Source organism: Triturus cristatus, chromosome 11, assembly GCF_964204655.1.
Source record: "Triturus cristatus chromosome 11, aTriCri1.1, whole genome shotgun sequence".
Classification (NCBI taxonomy): Eukaryota; Metazoa; Chordata; class Amphibia; order Caudata; family Salamandridae; genus Triturus; species Triturus cristatus.
In genome coordinates this window covers 1,153,152,092-1,153,178,978 of record NC_140594.1, presented here as the reverse complement: position 1 = coordinate 1,153,178,978, position 26,887 = coordinate 1,153,152,092, and positions in this window count along the sequence as shown.

Sequence of the window (26,887 nt, the reverse complement as noted above, 5' to 3'; positions counted from 1 at the left end):
AAGGAAAAACATTAATGCCCTCCCCATGCAATTGTCCAATAAGAGGAGCCGGAACCTTAGTAAAGACCCTGGGAGCAGGGCAGAGTCCAAAGGGCAGTACCTGGAATTGGTAATGACGACCCATCACGCAAAACCAGAGAAACTTCTGAGAGTCCGGATGAACAGGGATATGCAGATAAGCATCTCTTAAGTCTATTGATGCAAGGAAGTCGCCCTGAGATATCAGAGGAAGGATCAACTGAAGGGAAACCATCTTGAACTTCTGGTGAGGGATGTAAGTATTCAACCACTTCAGGTCCATCGCTGGTCGAAGATCCCCAGTGCGCTTCGACACCAGGAATAGGATGGAATACACACCCAACCCCAATTGATCGACGAGAACAGGAATCACCGCCCTTTTGACCACCAGGGATTCGATGCCTACCAAAAGCGCCAATCTCCTTACAGGATCTCTGGGACAAGGAGTGGCCCTGAAACAGTCTGGGGGAGTCTGGATAAATCCAATACGCAAGCCCTCTGAAACCACCTGCAGCACCCATTTGTCCGATACAGTCATTCTCCAAGACTCCAGGAAGAAACTGAGGCGACCCCCAACCGGACCCAAACCAGGAGCGATCCAGTCATGACTTTGGTGCAGGAGTGGAGGAGGAAGAAGAACCTGAGAACCGGGTTTTTCCAAAGGAAGGAGCACCCCGGCCACGCCCCCTCCCACGAAAGGGCTGACCAGCCCGACCCCTCCGAGAAGGTCCAAAAGCCCTCTGAGAACCAAAGGAACGGAAGTGACTCGCCCTCTCAGGAGCCAGGAGTTTACGGTCCTCCGCCGTTTTCTTTACCATGTCATCCAGAGGTGACCCAAAAAGTTTAACCCCAGAAAAAGGAATCTTCATCAGGAGATTTTTCTGCGCAGCATCAGCCTTCCATGAACGAAGCCACAACTGGCGTCTTGCAGCCACCGAAGACCCAGCCGCGGAAGCCGCCGCTCCCAAAGAGTCAAAGGAGACATCTGAAAGCAACCGAACCTGTTGCTCCATCATAGCCAGGGTAGAAGAAACATCCTCCCCCTGGTCCAACAATTCCGACAGAGACTGAAAATCCTTAAGCAAGGATTGTATAGTGTAAGAAGCATAGGCAGCCGCCCTGATAAAAAAATTTGCAGCCGCAAAAGTGCGCTTCACCGCACCATCCACTTTACGGTCAACCGGGTCAGCAGGAGAAGAATCCTCTGAAACTACAGTCCCATGAGACGCCATGCTGGCCAACAAGGAATCAACCTTCACCGAGGAAGGGAATTTCACATCAAAATCCTGAAGCAGGTACCTTTTATTAAAAAATCGCGGAAAGGAACCCTTGTCCACATCCTTCCATTCATTCTCCATGACCCTCAAGACTGAAGAGTGTAGAGGCAAAGAATCGGGTTCAGGACGTTGATATTGCGCAAATAGATCGTTCTCTAGAGGAACAACAGAAGCAGGAAACACCAAGTTCTCTCGAATGTGACCCAGCACCTCCTTCAGGTCGGCACCCTGCCCAAAACGACCCTTGACATCAACCTCCTCCTCATTCTCAGAATCAGCAGCCGCAGCGCCATCAACCTTAGCCCGCTTCGCAGGAGGAACAGGCACCTGACCCTGCATAGCAGCAGCCACAGCAGAATTCATCAGCTGCTGCAACACGTCCATAGAGGGGATCTGTATACAAGAACCAGAAGCCACCACCAAGGGATCAGGAGCAGCAACATCCTTAGAACCACACTCCATCATAGATAAACACAAGTGGACGAGTGAATTAAACACAGGCAACCAAGACAACACTCCCGGTATAAAAAGGCCCCGTGGTTGCTATCCAACCGAACAAGCCAGTCCCTGCCTGTCAAAAAACAACATAAATGCCGGAAGAGAAATCGAGCGCATGCGTATAGACCTGCTGCAGCACCCATTCTACGCGTGAGGTTCCAGTCATCCGCATACCACAGAAGCAGAATGACGTGATCGGGAGCTCCGGCCCCCACCTCAATCAACTCGGCACATATAATCAGGTAACGAATGCGAATGTGAGCCTCCAGCCCCCAGAGCAAACGCACCCGGCCGCGCTACGTCCGCTTAGCAGGACGCGCGGTCGGGAATGAAATAAACACCCGTTATGAAGTCATCAAACACAGGTTAGCAGGACTCCCAGCACGAGTCCCGATCGTAAACCAAACGCCACTAAAGTCCGCTAAAGCAGGACCAGAGGCACGAAGGCAGAAGAAGGGGGAAAAACACAAGCAATATCGTAATGAACAAAGAACAACACAAATTATATCAACTATTTCCCCCAAACTTGATACCCCAGGGCAAAACGGGGCTGCTCAAGCAGGACCCCCGCCCCACTCACCTGACCATCAGGCACACAGCACTCGGAGAGGTGCAGAAAAAAAGAACAGATCGGGCTGGCTGGTTTGTATCCTTTTATGGGATTGGCTGAAGCCGCTGGGGGCCATATTGAAGGAGGGAGGGGAGACTAGAGCGCTGCTCTTTTATTTTACTTGGAGTTCTGTGTGGAGCCGGAGGCTCATATGTATTACTGTGGCGAGGAAGACTGGACGAGGAGGTAATGTACACCAAACACCCACCACCCAGGCTCACAGGTGGTGGTCCGTTGGAGGAATTACTGCGGCTACTGCTGCTGCTGAGGAGGACGAAGAACGGCACCAGAGAGAGATCTGCTGTGTCACTCCTTTCCATGTACTTGTGGGATGGTGAGGGGAAGTATTCCCGACACTGGAGCTCCTTTCCGCCATTAGACGCAGTGAGAGCTTCTTCGCGGTGAATGGGTTTATCCGTTTGCAGTGAAGAGATTAAAGTAAATGAGGGGTGCACTGAAAAGGAATGCAGCAACCCATGACAGGCTTACTGCCATGGCGCTGCGGGCTTCTAGGCGCGGGAGCAGCCACTTCACTCGGGCTGTAGAGGTTCTCCAGCCCGAGTGAGGTGGTTGCTCCCGGGCCTGGGAAGCCACCAGTTTTACGAAACCAGAACACACAAATAATGAGGGTTGTGAGAATGCTGCTGGTCGAGGACAGGTTACAAGTGAAAAGGAAGACTTTGCAGTAGGTTGGTCATTAGCAGCTTGTACGGCTCTAATCGGCTGCATGCCTTTGGCATGGAGTAAACCATCAAAGCCTCGTTCCCCACAATTTTAATTTATTTATGTATTTAGTGCATTTTTATAAAGCGCTGACATTACCCGAAGGTGTCAGAGCGCTGTACAATAGAACCAGTTACGTTACAATGGCCAGGACGCACGTGATGGTCTGAATGCACATTCCTGTCAGCGGCAGGGTTCATGTTCAAAAACTCCATTCGGCTCGGACCTCGGAGCCTCCACATGCCTTCCTCCGAGCCACGGTCACCCGTTACAGTTGGGCTGCAGAAACAATAGGTAGGCAGACTACGGGGGTTAACTTATGCCTGCACAAACCTGCCTTAACTATAGGCATTTGTAATTGGGTCCCTCCTCCTACACCTCTCTTGTACGGGACATCAGCATAAACAATCTTATAATCCTCTCCTCCTGTGTGCCTCGATGTGTGTTCTTTCATCAACACACCCTTCTTGCTCTCTTTCACTTATTTCAGGGCCCGCTGCTCATTAACATACCGCATTTCTGAGCCTTGCTGTTGATGGACAGAATGCAGAACAATGTCATACATTCACCCCAGTACAGAGATCTGGGCCTAAATCCATCATTACTTTGCTCACCATGCCATTCCAGTTTGAACCCAGCCATATGCAAATCAGTCTTGACCTTGTGCCTCATGGGAACAGTCCAGCCCGAACTGCCAAGCCAGGTCTTCCCTGGACTGCAAACAAGCATCCTAGGACCGGTTTTGGGGTTTCACCCCTCTTCAGCCAGAACAGCTTGATTCCAATGGCATGGAGAACACAGGACTCACGTTTGAACATACCCGTCCCACTCGGGGTGACAAATGCAAACACAACAGTTGATGGACAGAATGCAGAACAATGTCATACATTCACCCCAGTACAGAAATCTGGGCATAAATCCATCGTTTGTATGCTCACCATGCCATTTCAGTTTGAACCCAGCCATATGCAAATCAGTCTTGACCCCGTGCCTCATGGGAACAGTCCAGCCCAAACTGCCAAACCAGGTCCTCTCTGGACCGGAAACAAGCATCCTAGGACCAGTTTCACCCCCTCTTCAGTCGGGATAGCTTGATTCCACTGGCATGGAAAGTACGGGACTCACGTCTGAGCATACCCGTCCCACTCGGGGTGACAAATGCAAACACAACAGTTGATAGACAGAATGCAGAATAATGTCAAACATTAACCCCAGTACAGATATCTGGGCCTAAATCCATTGTTTTTTTGCTCCACATGCCATTCCAGTTTGAACCCAGCCATATGCAAATCAGTCTTGACCCTGTGTCTCATGGGAACAGTCCAGCCCGAACTACCAAGCCAGGTCCTCCCTGGACTGGAAACAAGCATCCTAGGATTGGTTTTGGGGTTTCACCCCTTTTGAGCCAGGATAGCTTGAGTCCAGTGGCATGGAGAGCACAGAACTCACGTCTGAGCATACCCGTCCCACTCGGGGTGACAAATGCAAACACAACAGTTAATGGACAGAATGCAGAACAATGTCATACATTCACCCCAGTACAGATATCTGGGCATAAATCCATTGTTTTTTTGCTCACCATACCATTCCAGTTTGAACCCAGCCATATGCAAATCAGTCTTGACCCTGTGTCTCATGGGAACAGTCCAGCCCGAACTGCCAAGCCAGGTCCTCCCTGGACTGGACTGGAAACAAGCATCCTAGGACCGGTTTTGGGGTTTCACTCCTCTTCAGCCAGGATAGTTTGATACCCGTGGCATGAAATGTACGGGACTCACGTCTGAGCATTCCCGTCCCACTCGTGGTGACAAATGCAAACACACCAGTTGATGGACTGAATGCAGAACAATGTTATACATTCACCCCAGAACAGAGAAGTGGGCCTAAATCCATCATTTTGTTTGCTCACCTTGCCATTCCAGTTTGAACCCAGCCATATGCAAATCAGTCTTGACCCTGTGCCTCATGGGAACAGTCCAGCCCAAAATGCCAAGCCAGGTCCTCCCTGGACTGAAAACAAGCATCCTAGGACCGGTTTCGGGGTTTCATCCCTCTTCAGCCAGGATAGCTTGATTCCAGTGGCATGGAGAGCACAGGACTCACATCTGAGCATACCAGTCCCACTCTGGGTGACAAATGCAAACACAACAGTTGATGGACAGAATGCAGATCAATGTCATACATTCACCCCAGTACAGAGAAGTGGGCCTAAATCCATCGTTTTTTTGCTCACCATGCCATTCCAGTTTGAACCCAGCCATATGCAAATCAGTCTTGACCCTGTGCCTCATGGGAACAGTCCAGCCCGAACTGCCAGGAAGGGTGAGAAGCTGGCCTACCGCAGTGCCGCCTGAGATTCACCAAGCTTCAGTTTTACTGGTTGCAAGCTTCAGTTTTACTGGCAGAAGGTGTGGGGGCTGCTCTTCACAACAATGCTCAATCAATCGATTTGTAACTGGTGCGTGGGATGAGGTTGAGGTTCACACATTGCCCGAGTTGTTGTAGGGTTGGCGAGGGCACATGACCTGTTCTAATGGCCCATGCCTGTTTGATTTTCAGAAAGGAGGAGTTTCATCTACAGGTCATATCTGATTCGGCTTGAACGGAGGTCATTTTCACACATTTGGGGGCATATCAACAAGGGCTTTATCTCAGCTTTTTTGGCTTTAAAAGCCAAAAAAGCAGAGATAAAACTAGCACCCTATCAACAACAGGGTGCTAACATGCAAATTTGCATGTTAGCACCCTTTTACTCTACGCTTCCCCTTGGATCTCTAATAAGATGCAAAGGGGGCGTTCCAGAGTAAAATAATAGGAGAAATGTCGCTAAGCGACATTTCTCCTATTATCAAGAATGTCGCTAACCCTGTTAGAGACAAAAAAAGCAGCGCTAACCGCGGTTAACGCTGCTTTTTTACATCTGGTATTTTTCTGACTTAGCCATGATATCCTATGGAAGGAGGATATCATGGCTAAGTTAGCCTGTCCCTATCAACAAGGTAACGTGAGAATATCGCTGGGTTTCCAGCGATAATCTCACGTTAGCCTGTTAGCGTGAGGATTTCTATCACTATTGAGATAAGTGTTGCTAATAGCACGCTATCTCAGCGATAAAAATTCACACTAGCCGGCGATAATTATCCTAGCGCTAAGTGCGCTTAGAGATAATTATCGCCGGTTGTTGTTGATATGCCCCTTGGAGTTGTAATCCCATACAGTAGACCTGCTTTTCACACGTTTATTTTAGGCGCCATATGAGTCTGGGCACATGACTTAATCTCCCTGTGGCTACAAAAATGAATGTGTTGTTCTGTAATAGCTGGTGTTCATGTAAAGCAACAATACTTTCAGGTTGATATCACGCCATATAAAACTGCAAAAAAAAAAAAAAAAAAAACCTGTAAAGCAACATGTAATAGTTGCTTGCCTTTACTGGCCAGAGAGTCTTTGCCATGTCGTGGCATTTTGATTGCATAAGCACACAAAGGAGCACATAGGGTTAGGGGTGGAGATTTAATACGAGCTACAATAAACCAAAGCCTAAATAATCGGTCTGGTGCCTTTTTATCTTCGCATTCATGTGTACTTGCCCTGTACTGTACAAATTTCAAGCCTGGGTTAAAGTCCCCTTAGATCTGTGCAATTAACTGTGGTTTTGCGTTTGTAGGCCCCATAGGCGCTGGTTTGCAATGTTGTGCAGCAGCCCTTCGACACAACTAAACAAAGCACTTTGGGGCATATCAACAACAACCGGCGATAATTATCTCTAAGCGCACTTAGCCCTAGGATAATTATCGCCGGCTAGCGTGAATTTTTATCGCTGAGATAGCGTGCTATTAGCAACGCGTATCTCAATAGCGATAAAAATCCTCATGCTAACAGGCTAACATGAGATTATCGCTGGAAACCCAGCGATAATCTCACGTTACCTTGTTGATAGGGACAGGCAAATTTAGCCATGATATCCTCCTTCCATAGGATATCATGGCTAAGTCAGAAAAATACCAGACGTAAAAAAGCAGCGTTAACCGCGGTTAGCGCTGCTTTTTTTGTCTCTAACAGGGTTAGCGACATTCTTGATAATAGGAGAAATGTCGCTTAGCGACATTTCTCTTATTATTTTACTCTGGAACGTCCCCTTTGCATCTCATTAGAGATGCAAGGGGAAGCGTAGAGTAAAAGGGTGCTAACATGCAAATTTGCATGTTAGCACCCTGTTGTTGATAGGGCGCTAGTTTTATCTCTTCTTTTTTGGCTTTTAAAGCCAAAAAAGCGGAGATAATGCCCTTGTTGATATGCCCCTTGTTTCTTTAGCGTTTCTTACTAATAGAAAACCATGAATAAGTCACAGCACATTAAAACACAAGTTCTGTGAGGTAAAGCTAATTGAATCGCATGCAGGATTTAAAAAAAAAAATGCATGTTAACTTATTTATTTTTCCAACTCAGTTGTTTGGCAATCATTGTAGTGGTTTTTATATAGCACCATTGAAACCCATCGCTCAGTGATAAAGTGCTTTACACAGAAAATAGTTACTTTAATAGAAATGAGGCATAGGTGAAGACAAAGCAATCAGATTTTTTAAAGGTTCAGTAGGGATCAGATTTACAACATTATGCAAACCAATTCTAGGAGTAGTAATGAGGATGGGTGGCTTTCAGCGTTCATCTGTCTAGGGTCAATAATATGGTTATTATGCTTTTACTGTTTTCAATATGGTCTGTTCTCTTATTTTAGGTTTTATATGTGTAATGTGTTGGCTTACGGAGCATACAGTGCTCGTACCATCCTTCATTGTGACCCTTTATTGTCACTCTTTAAAAAATTGTCTCTTAGAACTTCAGCGATTGCTGCGCTAGCATTGATCTCCTTCATGTGTGAAATTTCCGTAATCTCACTTTTGTTTTCTTACTGAGACCTAGAAGAGCAAAGAGCAGTGATTAATTTGGAACACACGTAGGTGTTGGTGCCCAAAATGGTTCTAAGGAGGCCGCCACCCACTTTTAATCCCTGGTGTGGCCCACATTCAAATGGATTTGTTTCAAGCCTCAATCAAACGTGACAGCCTCATGAACGCAGTTTCATCAGCAATAACCTTTTAGTCCACAAAGGCATGTGGCCATCCATCAAGACATGAAATAAATCAGAGGAAAAACCTGCCAACTGCAAGGCTGTCTCTGCGGAGCAGGAATCCGATGCAATATCAAACCATATATCGAGGTTATGTCAGTGAGATTATGAGAAAGATTTCTGATGCTACTTTTCTGATTGATCCCTTGTTGGGTTATTGCCTGAGGAGCTAGGGGGTTTGATGCCAAATGCTGCTGTCTCAGCTGGTGATTTCTGTTTGAACAGCCTGTCATCTGCTTTCTCTGCGAACCGATCCAGGATAAAACTATGAAGGAAAATTGAACATGAATTGTATTAACGTGTGTACGATTTTCTTCAACACTGCATAAGAAAGGACTAGGAGGTAACAACTAGGAACTGCACACAATTAGCAATGTTTTTTTTGGACATAGAGCAGGGTATTCCCACCTTAATGGGCTTTATTCAAGGGCCCCGAAATTATGCGACAGGGGAGTGCTAAATAATGCGGCTGGGTTGACTAAACTATGTGCCAAGAAAAGGCAAATTATGTGGCTTAATGTGGCACATTGACTGATAGTATTACTTTATACTGTTGTCATTTTTTGCACATGTTAATACTGGGCAGAGGTTTGACCACGTTAGTACCAGATTACACACAAATAGAGCAATAATCAGCTCAAGGGTGACCAGTCACACCTTTGTGTGAATGGCTTTCAAGTGTGATGAGCTGTTTCGCCAAGTTTTTAGTAGTATGGAAGCGTTCCAAATATATACTTTCATGCACTAAATAATAATGACTAATCATATTTTGATATTACTATTGATTCTGAGTTTTGCTTTGCATTACCTTGACATGCTGATTTACTAGTGAGTTTTGTTGTACAGTACTTACTATGATTGTGATTCTTATAAAAACAGAGAATGGAGCCTGAAACAGTATATTCCTGATACTGTGACGAGCTGCTCTGTGGTGGTGTGATGTGTCTTATGATGTTACAAGTTGCCTTGAGCTCTGATGTTGTGATAGGTTGCAGTGAGCTATGATGCAATGCAGTGGTGTGCCTTGAGTTGTGCTGTGATGTGTTCATATGCTTTGCTGGGTGCTATGTCCGGTTTTGTTGTGCTACATGGTGTCTAGTGATTTTTTTTATAGATTTGACAATTGCCAAACATTTCGTCTTGCAACCTCGAAATTTCTCGCAGAAAACTATAACTAGTGTGAAGCTTAAGAAGCTGTAAAGCTGAGCTTTTGCATGTACATCAGGACGTTGTGACTCTGTTGGGTATAAGTGTATGTCTGATATGTAAACTCACTGATCACATATGTCACAGCCTTATTGATGTCCCTGCATTGGCCACCAGCCAAACACAGTATCCAGTTTAAGACCTGCTGTATCTGCATTAAGGTCCTGAATGGCATGGCTCCTTGCTTTGTGGACAGGAGAGTCAAGAAATATATCCCTAATCTTATTGGTAAAGAAAAGTAAAGGAGGCTGTAGCTTCTCTGTACAAGTTCATGCCATATGGAACTCTCTCCCAGATGATTTACGACACATAGGTAATTTTATTTGGTCTAGGAAACACTTAAAAACAGTGCTCTTCAAACAAGCATTTCACTGCTTACCATCTTCTTTAGCTTCAAAATGCTATATTTGGATCCCCCTTTTTTCAACAATTTGCAGTAAATATGAGGTGTAAAACCCACCATTTGAATCAATTTTTATCAAAATCTTCATGTGGGGGGAGAAGTAACCCCCTCCCCCCCCCCCCGGACCCTCCTTTTGCAGTTCAGGCACTTATTACATTAGGGTGCTACATTTTCCGCCGCACCACTTTCAAAATACACCAGCCGCCACTGCTCTAAAACACTGCCCTCAATGTACACCGCTCCCCAGCGTGTGCTCTATACACCACACCCCTCTTCACTCTGTGTGCAGCACAACTCTAACTCAGTCACAGCTGCACAATGAGAGGACCCGCCCTCGCACCCCACCCTGGCCCAGGCGTCTTTTTATCCATACACACTCCACCCACCCTTCCGCTGCACACTATATGCCCTCCTTTTACAGTTCTCTTCCTCAGTCTTCATACACTGTAAACTCTACGTGCCTTTTGAAAAATGAGCCATACGTTTCTCTACACGCTGCACCCCAACATTTCCTCGATCTTTCACTGCACCCCGTAACCTACTCTTCCCCCTGCATTTTCAAACCATATGTTCGAGGGATATGAGCTGCAGAATTTATACTTTTGCATAGATCGCCATTTGGTGTTGGGCTCGGATGATTGCACCTGGGCCTATTGACGCCAATCGGGCCTACGGCTAATGGAAAGGACTCCATGTAGGAGAGTAGGATCTGCTTCACATGGGTACCCCCACTTTTTGCTGGTGTTTCACTGTTTTTCGACCTTAGTCTGGCTGTGGCCCTGCTAATCAGGACCACAGCCTAGCTGCTTCCTATCTAAAATGGTTTGCATGTACATTAGGTACATATCTATTTGGATTCTGGAGTGCCTTATAAGCCCCTAGTATATGGTATACTATGTACCTAGGGCATAGGTACCTCAGAGGCCTACCAGGGGCTGAAGCATATATTATGCCTCCCCTGGGAACCACTCCAAAATGGCACCACAGGTCTGCTACTGCAGCCTGGGTAAGGGTGTGCTTGCACCCCTTACCGTGGTATAGGCTAGACACATATAAACCTATAAACCACTCCTATGGCAGGCCTTGACAATCTTGAAGGCAGAATGCTTGGTTTTGTGTGAGAGGGTGCCCAAGCATGAGCTGAGCCCCTCTGCAGCTTTTGGAAATCCTTCCTTATGGGTGGTCTGTGATACAAAAGACACAGAATTGATGGACGGAATGCAGAACAAATCAAAACATTCACCTCCAGTCAAGAGATCTGGGTTAAAACAATCATTCTTTTGCTCACCATGCCACCCCAGTTTAGACCTGGCTATATGCAAATCAGTCTTGACCCTGTGCCTCATGGAAACAGTCCAGCCCGAACTGCCAAGCCAGGTCCTCCCTGGACCGGAAACAAGCATCCTAGGCCTGGCAGTTCGGGCTGGACTGTTCCCATGGAGCACTGGGTCAAAACTGATTTGCATATGGCTGGGTCCAAACTGGAATGGCATGGTGAGCAAAAAAATGATGGATTTAGGCCCAGATCTCTGTACTGGGGTGAATGTATGACATTGTTCTGCATTCTGTCCATCAACAGTTCTTTTTGCTTCTGTGTTCTGTGATACAGCCATACCATATACTCTCAAGTGCATTATAACCTCGCGGTTATATGTATCTTCTGGCAGAACATCTTCCAGGAGTGCTCAATCAGATTGCGGATCTGCTCAGTCATCAGACACAGCAGATCCCCAAATGGGAACTCGATTCTCAAGTTCTTCAACCATTTTTCCACATGTGGGGCCACCCAGACATAGATCTGTTCGCCACACACGCAAATGCAAAATGCCCAACCTTCGCCCCTAGGTTTCCACACTCGTTGTCCAAGGGCAATCCGATATGGATGAGCTGGTCAGGCAGATTTACGTACGTTTTGCCGCCACTCCTGTGTTTTGACATTTCGACATTTGAAAGACGAAATGGCAGGGCAGGGAAAGAAAGAGGTTTTGCTTACCTTTTTTTTTGGCAAAAGCACGTTTTTGTGCACTCAATGAACATAGTATAATGGTATATGTGACCTCTCTTTAAAAGACAATGTCTCAGCCATATATATATAGCACTGATGCTTTTAGGGCTGGATTAAGGCAGCTATGGGATTTAGTTTGAATTCATGTGCCCTCGTGTTACACTTGTACATTTGCTAAAGGAATATGTTCTTTAGCTGAAATGTGCTATTTAGCTCCTCAGAGTTTGTTTATGCCCAGTTGCTACAAATTGGGGTTGATAGTGTTGACAGAATGAAACCTGTTACAGGTTTCCTACTGTCAAAACTGGGGAGAGGAGGCTAGCTCCTCTACAAATTAAGGGTAGGCAAATGTATGTTTTCTCTCTCTTTTTTTCAATTTCTTTTAAGCCTGTCTAAACTGTCTGTGAAATAGCCATGAGACATTTAATTGGCTATTCAGTAATACTGTTTTAAACATTATTAGCATTAATAAAATGAATAAATAAATTTGCTATGTTACTGCCCATCCTGTCTGATGAAATATGAAAGGATGAGTAGTCTAGATTGCGGTTTCCTTATTTGATCTTTAAGGGGAACTAGCTGTGGGTAGTTTTTATTCTAAAATTCTCAGGTGATAACACCACTATTGTTTGTTATTCTCATGCTACATACAGTTTTTGCAAGGGCATTGCTAGTTTTTATTAGCTAGTCTGTGTAAATAAACTGACAGTCCTTACTAGAGCTGACGTTGCATAGTTTGGATTGTGAAAAATAGAATGCAGAGAAGATGCCCATGTGATCCTTGGCAATCATTTTTGAGTACAATATTGTTTTATAGGAGTCTGTTAGTCACAAGATGTTCCGCTGGAGAAAATGTACCCATTATGTTGAAGTTTTTAGTTCTGTATGTAATAGGAATCCCTGTTAAATTATCAGTTTTAGATTTTCCTGTTGCTCCTATAACATGAGAGCATGGTCCTAAGTATACAATGTAGGTGCTTTTATTAAGAGAAATCATATTAGAAGTGTCTGCAGTCCTGTACAAGTAATGCAAAGTCTATGAGTAAAAGTGTATAACATTTCCTTTTTCTTGAGGGTCTTTAGATGATTAAGATAGGAATATACAGATGTAAGGATTTGGAGTATGTCTGTATTGTTTTTCTCTTTTCCTCAGAATTTGGTAAATGAACACAGACTTCCTTGACTGCTTGGATTGGGTGACGTATTATTCTTGTCAGTTCACCAAAGAGTTCCTTTTATACTTGCCAATAGGTCCAGGCTGTTGTTTTATTTACTCTCACATAGATGAAAGTGGTTCCAGGGTGCCTTGTTAATATATGGGGCGTTCCTAGACTAGGAAGTATTCTGAGACTATCCTCTCTGTTGATAGATTATTTCTGTGCCTTGTCTAAAGACCTTTTGTTCTGTCCACCAATAGATATTTGCTGCTTTACAACCATTGCCAGAGGGTCGCGGACATCAGATCCAGCTTGAGGAGTCAGCACCAGTCCAGCTTGAAGTCAAAGTGAAGGTAACCAGCACAGGCATTGCTGGCAACCAGGACCTCAGTGAAGGTAGAAGGCCGGAAGCACTGGGATGCTACCTTCATTCAGCACCACAGGGTGCTGGGTGAATATGGTTCCACTTCATGAAGGTTTATTAAACTTTGTATTTTCTATTCCAGTTTCTGTGCCAACTTCTTCCCAATAGTCTGAGGACTCTGTGCAGAGAAGGGCGAACCCCTTGCACTGGTAGGCCTAGCTGAGGTCTCTTTCAACAGGCCAAGCTGTTCTTAAAACACTTTTTCAAACCACTGCAACAGATACAGATGACTACCGTTAGGGGGGACACTGCTGTACAGTGTATGCACAGTGTACAATCTGCAGCTCATATGCCTCAAACGGAAAATGCTACTTACCAGTATGCATCTGTTCTTGCATGTAGAGCTGCAGAGTTGTACACACCCACTCGCCTCCCCGGAACCTGTATCTGTTCCAGTATTATCCTAATTAGATACATTCACATGGACATCTCTTTATTTCTACTGACTCCATCATTTCCCATCATGGCGAAAACCAATCTGAGGATGGAGTCGATGCCCATGCACACAATCGTCCAAAGGAGGAGTCACCTATCTCGTGACTACAAAAGACTCTTCCAAGACAACAGCAAAGTGCAAGCATCCGAGCCCAACACCAGATGGCGATTTATCCAAAAGTATGATATTCTGCAGCTCTGCATGCCAAGAACAGATGCATACTGGTAAGTAGCATTTTCCTTCCTCGTTATCCACTACACCCAGTACACTGCTTCCAACTTTCTCCCTGTCCCCGACCTCCCCACCCCTCTACACATAGCTGCGCAGTGGTCTTGTCCTGCCCCCTATCTGTGCCACTGCCATCCCCTCCCTAAGCCCCTCTGTCCAAATTTCACCCAATCATTTCCTTCACACTGCCTGTTCCCATGCCCCTTAGTCTGCCTGTCCTCCTCGCGCACTGCTCGCCTCGCGTTTATTTTATGTCTATCTGTCTAGTTCTATATTTTCTTACTGTCCACCTTCAGCTTCAAATTGTTTTCTCGCACTGTCTGCTTCCTTCCAGATTATATTTTCGTTTTCTATCTTTTCCCTTTGAATCATCTATTTGTCTCTTTCCTTCTCTCCTCCTCATTTTTTATCAATTTCTCTCTAATCTGCTATTCACTTTTCTCCTCCACTCTCCCATACATACCCTTCTATTACCTCCTCTCTTCACCCCATTCTGCATTCTTTCTCCTCACCCCTTTCCCCACAACCGTTCATAAGTTCACACCTTTTCTTATTTCTATCCATATCATCACCAAGCGACCTCTTTCTCGCTCCCCCCACCCACCAAGCTAGACTTTTCCATCCTAGCACACATTTGGCAAATACAAAAAGCACAGTGTGTTAATGCATTCCCCTGCAAATACTTTTGGATAGCATGCCGGCCACAGGATCACTTTTTAGGTAGGCCACTTTGCCTCCAATCCTTTTGAGGTCGGCAAACCGAGCCCCGTTACAATGGGATGATAATAACACCCGCTATTTACAGTGCACACCATACATCATTGGGCAAACAGTCAGCCCACTTCAGCCACTGGTGCTGTTCACTATAAGTGATGGCTTTTTGCTTCTCCATATGCGCACATCCACTTAAAATGTAGAGCACTTCACTGTCGGCATCTGTACACTTATCTCTGCCTTGGTTTCGTCTCATTTCATAATTGTTACATTTATTTTTGTTAAAGGTCGTTTTTACATATTATTGTGCCAATGCTTGTTTTTACTTTGGAAAGGCTAATAGCATCATTAGCTAGCACAGGGTTACATGCTAACAATTCAGCGGACTCCTGGTTATGATTACTAAAGTTGGTACTTCGAGGTATCAAAAGAAATGTTACATTAAATTGACTTTGACGCTGAAGTCGAATTTAATGAAACTTTTGAGTAAAAGGCAACTTCAGAAAGTTGCCACTCTGTTGCCCAAGTTTAACAGTGACTATTTGTGGATTCGGATCACACTTCAACCTTCTATCCTAATGGGGAGAGGTGTAAACAACTCCCAGGAAAGGACAAAATGGAGGCTGCTGTTTGAACAGGTGTTACCTTTCTCTGGTAGGAAGATCTATTTTTATAAATTGTAGCAAGATTTTTTTTGTGTCACGTTTCTTTCTTGTTCAGTTGTTTTGATACTTCCAACTGCTTTGCAATTGTTAAAGTTTAGCTACTTTAAGCCACAGCTGCCCAGGGTTGAGGTAAGGTCTCAAAATCGAGCCAGACTGTACCCAAGGCAGGTTTCCAAGTTTATTACTTGGGGAGGTCGCACAACCTCACCATATAATTAACCACATTTCCTCAGAGTATGACTGGTTTAATTGAAAGGAGATGCCTCCCTGAGACCTAAAGGAAGGGGGGGAAAAACTAGTGGCTGAAGGGCAGATTATTTTCAATGCCATTATCTGCTGTGCCCTCAATGCTGCCGATGCAGCGTCCCTTATGATGAACCCCAGAATCCTGCTCCACGACCTTGCATGGCTACGAAACTTGGGGTTTAACTCAAAGGTACAAAAACACCTCAGTAGTATCCTATGTGATGTGGAGCAGTTCTTTGGGCCCCAAGTGTACGAGCCATTAGAAAAGAAAGTGTTCCTTGCCAAGTCCATTGGCATTGCAGCCTGCCACTCCCCATGTCTTCTTTCCTTGGCAGTAACTCATTGGCGGGGCCTAGCTTATACACTCTCTGGCCAGTCACAAATATACCAGTTTCAATGGCCGGCCCTTCACAAATCTTAGCAGGACGAGTATCAATGACCGTGATAGAGGTGGCTCTGAGAGAGGAGAACCCGCTCCCAAACACTGCCTCACCAACACCCCCACGATCCCACAACACCTATCAGAGTAAAGGATTTTACACCCTTGCATTTAGAAACAGGGATAAAACTCATTCTCTTCAACTGTCTGTTAGCACATGAGATCCGTCTCTGTGCAATCTACAATCAGTTACATCTCTTATTTATTTATTTTAAAGTTTTATATAGCACTAGATAGACCCGAAGGTATCGGAGCGCTTTACATGTTATGGGCATACGTTTCCTTGAACTACATGCGAGGATTCGTGTGGGTCAAATCAGTCAAGAAAGTAGAATAATACAGCATTAAGGTTGGTAAAAACCAGTCCCAAAAGTATGTACCTATACAATATAAATGTAACCGCATTAGTGGCAGATTAGAGATTGAGCAAGCTGGCGGTCACATCAAGGGGTCCTGTTGATGAGGGTGTGATCTTTGGGAAACCTAGCTCAGTTTATGAGCTTGTTGAAGTTGTTAAGCAGCATTGATTTGATGTCTCATTTGAAGCAGGAAAAGAGAGGTTGTGGCAGAGATACATAGAGAGTGAGTTCGATTTCCTGAGAGAGCGCGCACCTGGGATAATTTCTACTTCAGCTTCGGAGGTTTGAGAAGAAATGATTTGGAGCTTCTCGACCCTCAGTTTCTTGCTGCTCTCGATAGTTTGGCTTTTAGGTATTTGGGCTTCTTTGTATGAAGGGCTTTGTAGATGATACAGGTTGTCTTGAAGGTGCATCTTCCTTCAATCGGAAGCCAATTGAGACTCGTGAGGGCAAGTGAGACTTGATTGAACCGTTTGATTCTTGTGAGGAGTCTAGCAGCGGCATTGAGAGTTGCTCTTAAGGGTGGAAGGTATAATCAAGTGTCAAGAGGACTGGAGATTGCGCTACTGTCTTAAGATTGTCAGAGGGAATGAGCGATTTGATTTTCTTGAGGTGTTTTAGTTTGGAGATTGCTCCTTTTTCTGATTTGTTTATGTGCTCCTTCTTTGACATACTTTTGTCGATGGTGATACCCAGGGATTTTACAGAGTTGGAAAGTGAGGGAGAAAAGCTTAGTGCGTCCAGATTCTTTAGCCATTCTTGGACTGCTAAAGGTTTATTTTTAGGGAAGAGGAGTAGTATTTCAGTCTTGTTGGGTTTCATCTTTAGTTGATTGGTGTTTAAGCAGGTTTGATACTTATTTAGTGTTGAATTCAGATGACATGTCTCTGGGTGATGTTATTTTATATTAGAGTTGTATGTCATCATAATATAGGTGATAGTTGACCCCTGCTTGGTTTGAAGTAACTGAGGGGTTCCATGAAGAGATGAAATAGTGCTGGCGAGAGGACTGAGCCTTGAAGTGCACCTTTCGGGACTGGAGCACGCTTTGAGAGATAGTTGTTGATTTTTATTTGTTGCGAATGATGTTGCAGGTAGTATGTGAACCATCTCAGGACTGCCATAGATGCCAGTGTGGTTTTTGAGTGTCTCAAGTAAGGCCTGATGACTTACTGTATCGAATGCAGCCGATAAGTTGAGTAGGATTAGGAGGCAGGAGTCGCCTTCATCTAGGGATCTGTGAATGTCATCTGATATATAGAGCATAGCCGTTTCTGTGGTGCACTCTTTTCTGAATCTTGATTGGAATGTGTTGAGGTTGAATTCATCTGTGTGTTGGTTGAGTTGTAGTAGGACGCACTTCCCAATTGTTTTAGCTAAGAAAGGAAAGTTGGTAATTGGTCTAAGGTTAGTGAGGTCATTTGGGTATAACCTTGGTTTTTAGGTCTTGCGCCTAGCGTTGCAGTGCGTAGCACTGCTCGCGCAGCGCGAGACCTCATGTAGGGGGTTCTGAAAGCTAACCACATGCTTGTGCGTGTGGTTTTGCTTTCGCCAGCTGCAATTGGCTTTATCGTGTTTTAAAAAAAAAAAAAGAAGGCAAGCAATTGGGCAAATGCAAGCGCATGTCCCACCTTTGCTCCGCCCATTCCCATCGGTGTCTATTCGCCTCGCTCCCTGCCCCCGCTCCTCTGTGGTGCGCGTGCACCACTGGTTTCGATTTGGTTTCGATTCCCGCATCCGCTCCTCTGGTGCGTGCGCACCACTGGTTGCCATTTGGAGCTTATCTGCGTTCCGAGAGGACAACGGGAGGATTTGGCGTTGGCCAGGCTTGTTTCATGGAGGTGTTAAAGTTCATGGCAGAAACTGAGTATGTGGAAATGCTAGACCGAATAATAAAGTGGCGCGTGGCTTACATTTTTGTCCTTTCTATGAATGTATACTAAGTGAGGGATTGCCCTCAGAGGGAATGCAGTAGTTACCCTGTTACAAGTTCCCAATTATTGTTGCGTTGTAGAAAGTGGCCCTCTTTGATAATTTAATACGTAAGCACATATTTAGTGTTTGGGGAGCTTATAGATCAGTGGTCCTTTTTAAGACTATTAAAGGCGCAGTCGCGAGTAGGCAGTCAGGGAGGTTGTATTTTGCAAGGTTGCAGGGGGGGGGGGTGCTTCGGTGGCATATTCAACCGACATTACATTTGCCGAAAGCACTGATGCTCCCTTTGCTGAACTCCCAGCTCTTTATTTTATCTAACTCAAATGTGGCGTCCCTTAGATAAACACTTTTTGGAGGAATGTAGGCCCTCCCTAAATGTTATGTTCTTGCTACGTGTCATCCTTAAGCACACACGCACGCCCACACACAAATATATACGGGGCGCTCTGGTTTCCAACCAGGCACATTCTATGAAGTATTATACCTACGAGGCCTTCCAGAGTTTACGCTCTTGAGAACAATTTTCATCTCTTTTTTTTATCGGAGCGATCTTTTGGCAACTGTACAAACTGCAGTAACGTTTATCAACCCGTGCTTTTTTTGCCAGCCCATCATTCTTTGGCTCTAACCCCCCCCCCCCAACCCCCCTCCTTTTCAATCATAGAAATACAAACCGCTGCAAATCCCGCCTTTTGTCAGCATTGTGTTTTCTGTTATGTTGAAGTAATCTGTCGGTGCGTAGCCCTCTTGACCCAATAGTGCACGGTAGAAGGGGGAGGAGTGTTGAATGCAGTCACTCATTAGCAGCAGCAGCCCCTGTGCAAGAATTCCTGCCCACAGTCAAAATGGCTGTATATGCTTGCCCTCCGCTGGTTGGTTCTTTAGGCAATTGCTAAAGATTTCCCTACCTTTCAGTCCATCCAGAATTATCAGCACAAGTTAGTGCCCTTACATTGGAGGGAGTCGATTCGTCTGGAACCCCTAACCCACCCATGCAGTATTACATTACCTACAGTAGTGTTGCAGGGGGTACAGTGGAACTGGGACCATAGGCCTCGGTGTCCACACCCCTGCTGCTCTAACAGTAGCCATGTCCATTCTTGCCTATTCTTTTTGTATGGAGCCTGACTGCTTGCCCCTCCCTCGCACTCGCCTGCGTGCTTCTCTTCAGTGCTTCCACTCACGTCTGCCTACTGTGCTGCTTTCCCCCATCCCTAGTGCTGCTTCTGCTCCTGCCACCCCCTGTTACTTTTTACGCCCCCAGCCTTTCCCGTTGCTTCTGCATCCCCACCTCCCCCGTGTAGCTTCAGCGTTCGTCCTCTCCCTCAAGCCCCCGTGTTGCTTTGCTGTTTGCCCATTAATGTCTCCCATGTTGGTCTGATGTTCCCACCACCTTCCATAATGATGCTTCTGCTCCCTGTGTCTTAAAAACATGATTTTGCTCGTTTTCTTTTCTTTTTAGTTACAAATTCAACTCGGATTAAAAGTAAAAAGAAAAAAAAGCACCTTTAACATATTCTAGGTGCGCATGCGTGGTGTGGGCATCAAATGCTTTTTTTTGTTTAACTTTAGTCACGCGTGGTGGATGCTGTGCAACTTGTTATTGTTAGTCTTTGACAGACGCAGTTCACATGTTAGACATTCAGAAATGGGGTGCACATTCACGGGGAAAGACTTTCACAGACGGAGCTGCACATTTAAGATGAGTGCATGTTCATGGTGATAAACTTTCACAGATGGTGATGCACGAGTGCACATTCATGGTGAGAGACTTACACTGATGGTGCAACACATAAGTGCACATTCATGGTGATAGACATTTTCAGACGGAGCTGCACATTTAAGGTGAGTGCATGTTCATGGTGATAAACTTTCACAGATGGTGACCCTCGCGCGCACCACAGGTTATAGCTCTACAACTATCTAAAGATGTTTGCTTACGTTCCTAGGATGATGGCTTTTTTTCATGAGCCTCGGCATCACGGTTCAGCAGGGAATAAAAGCACAGCTGTCTTCGCCCATCTCCAGAAATGCCACTACAGTTTGCTCGAAGATGTCAACATGTCTTAGGCGGCCAGACTGCCTGGAAGCGCTTGACATCAGAGGCTACACGAAAACGAGTTTATGTTCCACTCGTGGGTTTCAGCGCATCCGGAGGCTTCCTGGCTGACCATGGCAGGCACATCCCTCCTCGTGAGCCTGTATGTACACTTCTTTTCCACATAAAGCCATTTCCAGCTGACGAGTCAAGATAGCCTATCAGGAAAACTGTCTGTGATAGTTATACTGCCGGAGGCAACGTGGGGTCAGAGCGTCACACGCGCATCCTTTGCAGAAAAAGGGCTGCAAAACATTGCTCTGTAAGCGCAGTCATCCTGATTTATGATCCTGCAAGATGGCTGAGTGAGCTGAACACTATCTACGCCGGACAGCTGCTCTGTGGTCCAAAGGTCACCAGCCGAATCCTGGTAAGTCCAGGTCATCCTTCCGAAGTCGGTAAACAGGGCGCCAGTGAAATTGATGTAAGTAACAGCGCTGTTTCCAATGGCGGATGTTCTATATGGAGCACTTTATTGAAGAAAAAAATATCTGTATCTGTATACACCCACAAGAAAAATAAAATGATAAGAACAATGTTATCATTTTATTTTTCATTAGTGGCTATGTAAAGCAGGTGCAGTCGGGGCTGCACTTCCAGCAGAGCAGGGGGCGGAGTGGTGGCACATGAGGGTTTGGTCAGCTGTCTTAGGTCGGCCAAGCCCTCATGCGCACTTGGCATGTTCTCCACCGGGCAGTGTTGTACAGCCCGATGGAGAACATGCCCAGCCTCATGTAGCCTCTAGTATTAGGTCTCGCATTCTTACATTTTGAGCTATTGGTGTTGCATTATTTAGCAATGCCAATAGCTCAAACTTTAATAATGCGAGACCTATTGCATTGCAAATGCTTGTTTAAGGATTGGTGTGACTTGGCCTAGTTGGTGGGAGTCAGGTACACAGCCTGATGAGAGAGAAGCGTTGGTGATTTTGGTCCAAAGCAAAGAGATGATGTAGTGGAGGGGAGGGGTTCAGTAGTGTGGGATGTGGTCTTAAGCTTTGCGATTATTTTGAAGACTTCTCCTTCTGTCATAGGTTTAACGCCTTTGCCGCGGCAAAAATGATGCGTGCGCGTTTTGAACGGCCCCCGGCTGTCCGACGCACACGCCCACCATGACGTCGGACGGCCGGGGAACTCCAACCATCAGCTTCATCACCATTCCAGAAAATTAAAATGCCTAAGTATCACCTCTTGGTACGCCCACGTACATTTTATGAGCAATGCACTATGTATGAATTGGTCAAGCATCCATGCTTCTTTTTTTCTGCTTTCATTTCTCAGTGTTGGGGGTGAAGGTGAGACAAGTGTCCATTATACTCATCCTAGTGGTCTCAAGTTGGGCCAGGCAGCGCTGGTACTTGGTGCTTATGGAGATATCGATCAGTCTCCTGAAGGAGCTACCAATCAGACTGGGCCTTCTCACACAACAGCTCGGCCAGTGAGGATTACAGATAGCCAAGCACTGCAACCTAGCACTTGGTGTATTAGAGTTTGACACCTTCACCTCCCTGATAAGTGTATGACCATGTTACATTAGGCACATAGACGCACCACTCACATGTCCACGCATACCACACCCATTCAAGTCATGGGTCAAAATCTTTTACACCTTCATAAGGCCTCTCTACACGTCGCCACGTAGTCACTGACACACATACAGACAGCACTTAGCGTTTTCACAAATCCCTGTGATTAACACGTTCATGGAGGGACTTAAAATGGTACTACACCCAAAAAACTGCCCAGCCCCAGTACAGAACCTTAACATAGTTCTCACAAGGCTCACGGGTACATCTTTTGAACTGCTCCACTCTTGCCACCTACAGGTTCTGTCTTTGAAGGGGTGTTTCTCGTAGCCATAACCTCGCTCAGGCACATAAGAATGTTAAAAGCACTCCCCATTCACAAGGGCAATATCTGTCCTTCGGGGGGGGGGAGCATTACCTCCACCATCCTGAGATCAAATTTAGAGATGACCGCCGACCCAGCAATCCTCTATCTACATTGAAAGGAATCCCATTGCAGCGGTAGACTTCCTTCCATACCTGAGGATCCCAAGTGAAGGCCTCTGGGACCAGCAGACTTCCTTACATCCCTGAGGATTCCAAGTTGAGGCCTGTGGGACCAGCAAACTTCCTTCCATCCATGAGGATCCCAAGTGGAGGCCTGTGGGACCAGCAGACTTCCTTCCATCCCTGAGGATCCCAATCTAAAGCCGGTGGGACCAGCAGACTTCCCTCCATTCCTGAAGATCCCAAGTGGAGGCCTGTGGGACCAGCAGACTTCCTTCCATCCCTGAGCATCCCAAGTTGAGGCCTGTGGGACCAGCAGACTTCCTTTCATCCCTGAGGATCCCAAGTGGAGGCCTGTGGGACCAGCAGACTTCCTTACATACCTGAGGATTCCAAGTGGACAGTTTTAAAGCAGCCTGTGTGGCCTAAAGGGGCACGGGCTGAACAAAAATAAATCAACAATAATGTCTTCCAGGATGTGCCTGCAGTGCTCCCTTTTCCTCTGTTTATTCTACACCACTTGCCATGAATCCACAGAGCAGGCTGTCCCTTGTGGAACCAGGTACAACCTCACTTTGGGTGTCAGTAGCTGCTTCATCTTTTACAATCACAAATACGGTTTCAAGCCACTGATTCATTTATTACCATTCACAAATAATAGAGATAAACCCCTTTCCTGTCCTTACATTTTGCTTTGCAGAATGCACTTCGAACATTACATAAAGCCAGAAATAATTTTCTGATTCACATAGTAATTTTCGTTTGTTTTCGCATAGCTTTTTGTAGTCGCAAAGCCTTTGACTTTGTCAGGTGCAAGCTTCACAGCTGCAAAAACCTTTTGTAAACAATGCCATAGCTAACAGGCATAGAAAAAAGTTGAGTTCACATGTGACGTGTGACACAGCTTGTGTTTGTTATGTTACTTCTTTCATATTGTGAGGATGTGGACTTTGTCAAATTTGTGTGGCATCTGGTGGGCTGGGCTGACTGGGAGCAGACATTGCTAAATTTGTAAGGCAATAGTGATATTGAAATCCTACAACACAAACAGACTTTTTCAATTCCATAACAGTATTTATGAAATATTTATACCATTGTATTACCTGAGATGCAAATGTGCTTTAATAGAGTGCTAAGGTCCCATGTGAAAAGAGTGCCGTCATATTGAGTTATTATGGCAGGTAATGTCGGGTGTGAAGCTGAACTTAGTTTTGGGATCGTTGTTAACCCCAGTAGACCTTGTTAACCCCATCTTGTCTGGTGTGACACTTAATGTGGCTGAACTCTGAGGCCAGCAGATTATTAGTAATTCTTCTGGCACAGGATTCTTTTTTAAGGGTGATGTGTTGAATTATACAATGAACTCCAGTGAATCTGCTTAGGATTTTGCAAAGGAAAACATTGGGATTCTGGAGGCAACCCATAAATCTGCACTTTCCTAAGCGAAGCTATGGGTCAATGAGTCTTCTAAAGAATAACAAAACTCTGTAGACCTCTTGAGCTTGGATTATGTGTTAACATTACCACGGGAGTCACATGATAAAAATATCTTAACATCTTTGGGCCTTAACAAAGAATGGGCAGATCCAACTAACTGCAGAAAATCAAGCTTGGCATTAATTAAGGGTGAAAGTTAGGAGCAGCTACTTCTTTTTGTTGTTGTTGTTGCAATTGTTTATTTATTTGAATCGTTGCGGAAGAACAATGTCAAAAATACCGTAGAGTAATACAGAAAGTGGTTGGCAGCGATAACACATTTGCTCCATGGGGTACTTTCAGTTACACAAACCTATAACAGCAAATGTATGCTTGGGTCAGGATCAGAAGGCATAAAAAAGAACCTCAAAGAAGATAGAGTGGGGATTGGGGATGTGTTTTCAAGTTGAAAGGGGGGGAAGAGGTGGTGAGAGGAAGGGGGAGGGTGTAGCATAGGAATGGGGAGGGGAAAATTGAACCAAAGGCAAGGACCTCAGGAGGGATGTGGGTTGGGGGACAGAGCTTGCCGCTGATGAACATGGCTGCATCCTTGTGAAGCTCCCGGTGAGCGTTGCCCTGGTCGATGGTTCTGGCCCGGCCTGCAGGTAGACTTAGCTGGGCATCCAAGGCCCGACCTCGCCTCTATGTACTACTTGCCCCCTGGACCTGGATGGTGGGTGATGGCAATAAATAAAAGTAGAGATATCAATTTTTTACAAGAATAAGTGAAAGATAGCACCTAGAAGCAAAATAGTGTAGGTCGTGCTGGACAGGAACAGAGTCAAGAGTTCAGGCCGCCGGTAACGGAGCGCAGGCCGGCAACAGGACCCACGCAGGCCCCATAAGAAAAGTACCTAAATCCTTGTAGAACGAAATGCAGTAATGGCGAGACGTCAGTTCCGTGGAAGAAGGTTCGAGTCCAGTCCCAAGGACGATGCGCCACGTTAATCCACCCTGGAGACGATGTGTTGATCTTTTCCACGCTCTGGTGGCGATACGTTGATCACTGAAGTGGTGATTCCATTGATGCTGCGGCGGTGCTGAGTGTGATATTGCTGGTGCAGACCTCGCAGCTTCAGTGATGCGTGGATCCCAGTGTCGCAGCAGGCAATACGTTGGTGTCCCATGGACACATACATGTCAAAGCTCAGGTTCTGGCAGATGCAGCTCTTTAAACTCAACTTTCATGGTGTCCTGGGCTGCATTGGCACCAATTGGCAGAGCAGGGCCTACGGCAAGTAAATTCCAGGTGCTGAGATAAAGATGAAAGATGAAGCATTTGCTATCCCTGAGACTTCAGCAACAGGAGGCAAGCCAACAAGCGTTTGGAGAAACGTCAGTCCTTAAGATGCACAGAGCAGATCCAGTCCTTCTCACTTTCAGGCAAGAAGCAGCAGGCCAACACAGCTGAGCAGGTAGCAAAGTGGCAGTCGCTCCCACAGCACCACAATCAGCAAGCAACAGGGGTTGTATGACATTACCATATGTGGTTTTACCACGCACATCTTTACAACACATATTTAACCATGCACAGCATTAACACGCATGTACATCCATTAACATTAAAAGTACACTTACCATGCAAACTAAAAGCACGCACACTTTCACCATGCATACCATTTCTCTGTCTATGCTGTAAAGAACGTAAATTAAACGTACCTGGATGCAGCATTCTCTGCTCCGATCGTCCGTCCTGTTCAAATGCTCTTATTTTCTGTAAAAAGACGTTCAAGCCCCTACCTCCTGGCATTTTTACTGACAGTGAAAACGGACTATTGAAATGACACAATGTATTCCACTCTGGCTTCACAGCATTCAGGATCATTAATGACTGCTGATTTCAACATTAGATGACTAGCTACGCAAGCGCTTTAATGAGTTACCGGTGCCATCGCAAGTTCTGTCTTTTTTGACCATGTAAATGCATTGCACATTCTACAGGGTACGCGTGTTGTTTTGTGATTGTTCATCACGTGGTATTTTGCACTAATGCAATGCCTCTGGTATCACCTGTCCTCAGCACTGCCATCATTAAATATTACCCTGTTTTGTTGGTATGCTTTCAAACACTGAAAGCATAATACCTTGCATCTAATCATAATCCTTAAAAACTTGCCACAGAAGGAGAAACACTGCCACCTACTGATCAATTGCGATATCAAGTCTTGTGCTGAAAAGTAACAGTTTTCCGATATAAAAAATGTGTGGTAAATGTAATCCAAGGTAAAAACTTCAGAGTAAAGGCTGTTTCCCGCAGCAGGCCAATACAGCAAAGCAGCTAGCAAAGTGGCGGTCCCTGCCACAGCACCTCTTCTTCCTGGCAGAATGTCCTTATTTCCAGCAGTGTTCTGTGTTGGTGGGGTCAGGGCCCAGTACTTATACCCATTTTAGCCTTTTAAATAAGAAGACTTCAAAGAAAGTTCTTTGTACTGCACAAGACCCTGCCCTTCCCTGGCTGCAGACTCACTTCAGGAGGGTATGCAGTCATTTGTGTGGGGACAGGACACCGTCCTTTGAGGTGCAGAGTCTCAGCTCCTCCCTCCCCTCCTGCCCAGGCAGCCCCATCGACATGCAGATGACTAGGCAGTCACACCTACCCTTCCTTTGTGTGTGGCTGTCTAGAGGGAATGCAGGAAACCAGCTGTTACCCAGCCCAGATGTGTACTCCAGTTAGACAGAAAGCAAAAGATGGTTTAAGTAAGAAAAATGCCAATTTTCTAAAAATTGCATCTTGAGAACTACAATTTAAAAACCAACTTCACCATAAGTTGTATTTTTAAATTGATTCCAAATGCACTAAATTTAGTTTTACCATCTTTGCCCAATAG